Source organism: Gossypium arboreum, chromosome 10 (genome assembly GCF_025698485.1).
Source record: "Gossypium arboreum isolate Shixiya-1 chromosome 10, ASM2569848v2, whole genome shotgun sequence".
Taxonomy (NCBI): domain Eukaryota; kingdom Viridiplantae; phylum Streptophyta; class Magnoliopsida; order Malvales; family Malvaceae; genus Gossypium; species Gossypium arboreum.
In genome coordinates this window covers 26,221,841-26,226,701 of record NC_069079.1, presented here as the reverse complement: position 1 = coordinate 26,226,701, position 4,861 = coordinate 26,221,841, and the positions used below count along the sequence as shown (strand labels likewise).

At 39.5% G+C, this 4,861-nt stretch overlaps 1 non-coding gene across 1 annotated transcript; it reads right to left on the bottom strand.

Moving 5' to 3' along the window:
- Positions 1–1,935: 1,935 nt before the first annotated feature.
- On the bottom strand, positions 1,936–2,042 carry LOC128283235 (small nucleolar RNA R71). Its single transcript, XR_008273577.1, has one exon. It is a non-coding gene; the product is annotated as a small nucleolar RNA R71 (small nucleolar RNA).
- Positions 2,043–4,861: the final 2,819 nt, after the last annotated feature.

Genomic DNA, 4,861 nt, shown 5'->3' with positions numbered 1-4,861 from the left:
CGAAAACGGAGAAAATAGACCTACGTGGGAAATCAACATGGCCTGGACTTCCTCACACCGGCATGTCACACGGCCGTGTCATTTTCGCAGGATTGAAGCACGACTTACACGGGTAGATTACACGCCCGTGCCTATTCAATAGCCTTGACCACGGGATGGAGCAATCGCACACGGACATGTCCCTGTCGAGCCCAAGTATAGTCTTATTCGGAAAAGGCCAATTTTTAGGGCTTTTAGGCATCCAAAAGCATATTTAAACACCTAAGGAGGCACTTAAGAAGGGGACGCAGAGTAGGAAGCAAGGAATTACTCAAGGAAAGCCGATTGATCCATCTTAAGAGCCGGATTCATCATCAAGATTGGAGATCTCCCTTCAAGTTCCTTCAGGAGTTTTAGGCTTTCTTATGCTTTGTTATCTTTATGCTTTTGAGATGTTTTCTTTCATAAATATGAACTAAACCCTCTAAATACCTAAGGGGAATGAAACCTAAGACAGATCTTGTTATTATTATTTGAATTGTATGATAAATATTTGACTTGTTCTTAATTATATGTTCTTAATTCTTGTTTTAATATTTCAGGATATTGATTCAAGTTGACGTTCTTATTCAGAGGAGGAATAGTCCCTGTTTAAGAGTAAAATTGTCATAATTAAGCAGAGTTGATTGCATGCCTAGAGATAGAGTGACAAGATTTTGTCGGATTAGGGTGAAACCTAATAAGGGAATCCATAGATCGAGTTAATGCAATTCTAGGGTGTTAATTAGAAAGATATTTCAATTATGCAACCTAGGGTTAGACGTTATTAGTCTCGAGAGAGATAATAATATAACTTATGGATTTCTACGGATCAAGTCAAATGAATAAATCGTCTGATTCAGAGTCAAATAACAAGTGAAGTCTAGGTGGATTTATCCTTAGGTATTGTCTCAATCAATCAAATTTTCCCAAAAGTATTTTCCCAAGTTTTCTTTCTATGCATTCTTAGTTAGTAATTAGTTTAGATAACCAATCCTCTTAATTTTTAGGCTAGATAATGAAAAGGAAGTAAAAACTAGTACTCATAGGTCCTTTGGGTTCGACAATCCGGTCTTGCTGAACTATACTACTGTTTGATAGGTACACTTGCCTTAATCATGATAATAAGTTAGTCTCAAGAACGTTTCATTTATAAATCTTTAAAACCTATTACGAATATCACGCAATCAAGTTTTTGGCACCGTTGCCGGGGAACTAGGATATTAGGAACACTCGATTTTTATTGCTTTAGTCATTTTACTTTTATTGTAATTTAAGTTTTTATTTTCTTTTGTAATTCGTCATTTATTTTCTTCTGACAGGTTTTTCTAGTTTATGACCAGAAAAAACCCGTCAGGACCACTACTTTTTGATGGTGAGATCGACCACACAGTTTGCTGAAATCGGAGAGAAATAAGGGGAAGCCTAAGATACACAGAGGACGAGCAAGAGGATGATACTTCAACCACAACCTAGGAGATGGCTGAAAACCAAGAAAATCCGCTACCTCCTGCGATTGCTGCTGCTCTAGTAAATTAGAATCCTGCTCTAGGCACTATGTATGATTATGCTGACCCTAATTTATCAGGAACTGAGTCAAGTATAGTTAGACCTGCTATTGCTGCAAATAATTTTGAACTGAAACCTAACACAATTCAAATGATACAACAGTTTGTTCAGTTTGATGGTTTGTAGGACGAGGATCCCAATGCTCACTTGGCAAATTTCCTAGAATTTTACGATACCTTTAAAACTAATAACATTTCTAATAACACCATTCGCCTTCGGTTGTTTCCCTTTTTGTTGAGGAATATGGCTAAACAATGGTTGAACTCTTTACCACGAGGGTCAATCACTACTTTGGAGCAAATGACCGAAAAGTTTTTATTAAACTATTTTTCGCCAGCTAAAATAGCCAAATTACGTAATGATATCTCTTCTTTTGTACAGATGAATTTAGAAACACTCTACAATGCATGGGAGGGATACAAGGACCTTTTGAGAAGGTGCCCTCACCATGGGTTACCACTTTGGCTACAGGTTCAAACGTTTCATAATGGCCTAAATCCTTCGACTCGGCAAATGATTGATGTAGCCGATGGAGGAACTATCAATAATAAGACACCTGAAGCGGCTTACTAATTTATTGGGGAGATGTCACTGAATAACTATCAGTGGCAAGTTATGAGAACAAAGTCGAACTCTGTTACTATGCTAGCTAACCAAGTAGAACTCTTAAATAAAAAGATTGACAGTTTGTGTGGTTCTACTCAGGTACATCCAGTGATGAGGTGCGATTCGAATGGAGGAGGAGCATGCACAGAATATCAACCCTTCAACCCTAGCATTGAGGAGGAATAAGTCCAATATATGGGTAACAATAACTCTAGACCCCAAAATAACCCATATAGTAACACTTATAATGCAGGTTGGAGGAACCATCCCAATTTCTCGTGGGGCGGTCAAGGAAATCAAAGGCCACAACATCCTCCGGGTTTTCAACAACCACCTTACCAGCAAGAAAAGAAGCTAAACCTTGAGGCGATGCTAACCAAATTCATCTCGGTGTTAGAAACTCGTTTTCAGAATACTGAGACAGCACTCAAAAATCAACAAGCATCAATCTAGGGGCTCGAAACTCAGATTGGATAGCTCACTAAGTTAATTTCTGAACGACCACAAGCTAGCCTGCCAAGCAACACCAAATCTAGCCCAAGGGAGCAACTTAACACGATTTTCATTCAAGATGAGGAAGGGTTACTTGCAAAACCAAGGCCAGAAATGATGGTATGCAAAGGTAAGAACGGGGTAGGCCAAAATAACCTAAAGCCGGTGAGTACAGAATATAAACCTCGTGTGCCAAACACCAATGCGACAAGGAAAGACTGATCAGACGAACAATTTGGTAAATTCTTTAAACTTTTAAAGAAACTACATATAAACTTACCGTTTATTGAAGTCCTTTCGCAGATGCCAAACGTAGTCAAATTCTTAAAAGAGCTTTTAACAAATAAACGAAAGTTGGATGAGGCGCCGCATGTGGAATTGAATGCAGTTTGCTCAGCCATATTACAGAATAAGCTACCCAACAAATTGAAAGATCCAGGGAGTTTTACGATTCCTTGTTTAATTGGTAGTTTAGATGTTCATCATGCATTGGCTGACTTAGGCGCAAGCATTAATGTTATGCCTTATAAAATGTTTAAACAGCTAGGTCTTGGGAAACCCAAACAAGCTAGGATGAGCATTTAATTGGCTAATAAAACCATTAGATTTCTTAGGGGTATCATTGAAGATGTTCTTGTTAAGATCGATAAATTTATATACCCAATAGACTTTGTTGTTCTAGACATGGAAGAGGATAGTAACACACCTTTAATTTTAGGACGACCCTTTTTAGCAACTGCTAGAACCATTATTGATGTTGGCACAGGTGGACTCACACTTCGTGGGGGAGACGAAACAATCACCCTTCAAGCTTGTAATTTGAGTAACACATCGAAAATTAAAGGTGGTTGTGTAAATCATTCTACTAGTACTGATCATGTGGTGAAACCCTCTGTACAGGAAATAGTTACGAAGAACGCATATGAGCTGTGTTCAAACAACAACAAATGACTTACCTATGAAAAACGAAGGCTACAAATTAAGGAGTTAGATGAATGGCAGACATAGAAACGGAGAACACCCAATAAACTGAAACTGAGGCAGGACGAGCTCAATACCTCACCAAATCAACTTAAGGTTGGAGATAAAGTACTACTAGATGCAGTAGATCCTCGCATTACCACTTCTGAACCTAATGAAGAAATTCCTCTTACGGTACTCAGTATTTTCCCATATGGTACAGTTGAGGTAATTCATCCCAAATTCGGTACTTTTAAGGTAAACAATACTCGTCTTAAACCTTATGTTGATAAAGTTGATAGCAGGGATAAGGAGTGTAAACTCCTCGCACCACCTTGACCATGCAGAAGAGAGGTAAGTCTAGCTTAAGACTATAAAGAAGTGCTTCTCGGGAGGCAACCCGAGCATTAACAATAATGACTTATTTAAATTCTAGTTTTTCACATCTAACCAATTAACTAAGCCTTGAAACACAGGGTTTTCCTATCCACATGGACAGGCACACGGGCGTGCCTTAGACCGTGCTCACACCATAGGTGGAGACACGACCGTGTGAAAATAGGACAAGATTTTTCCCCAACACGGGATGCGATAAGTTACGCACGGCCATGGGTGAAACTGCCAAAACAACACGAATATGAGACACGCCCGTGCCTTGAAACCATGATTGAAACTGAGAATGTAATACGAGCGTGCGACACACCCGTGCCCTTCACTCGTGGTCGACACTGTCAAAACAAACACGGGCTTAGACCTATGTACATGGGTTTGGGAGAAGCGAACGAAGTAAGACATGGCTGTGTGCGCCTATACGCCCAGGCCACACAAGCGTGGGTCGAATGTCAGACGCGCCCAAATTCAAAATTCGCGAAACACATGGGCAAAAATTAGGGCACACGGGTGTGTCCCAACACCGTGTGCCCCAAAAACTATATAAACACCTCACTATTCATCATCTCCCTCCCCAAAAATCCCTAACCTTAGCCGCTACAACTCCACACGCCTTACCCCATGCCCGTGCGCCGCCTACAACACCAATTCCGACGCCCCAAGTTCCTTCTTTTTGCGTTTGTTTACTCTTTTCTCTCTATTTTCTTTAAATATGTTTCTTATTTCATGATTCCTTTGCTATAATGAACTATTTTTGAATTTTCATAGTTAGAATAGTAAAATACCAATGCTTGTTCAATAAAATTTTTTGTCATTTTAGTTACTC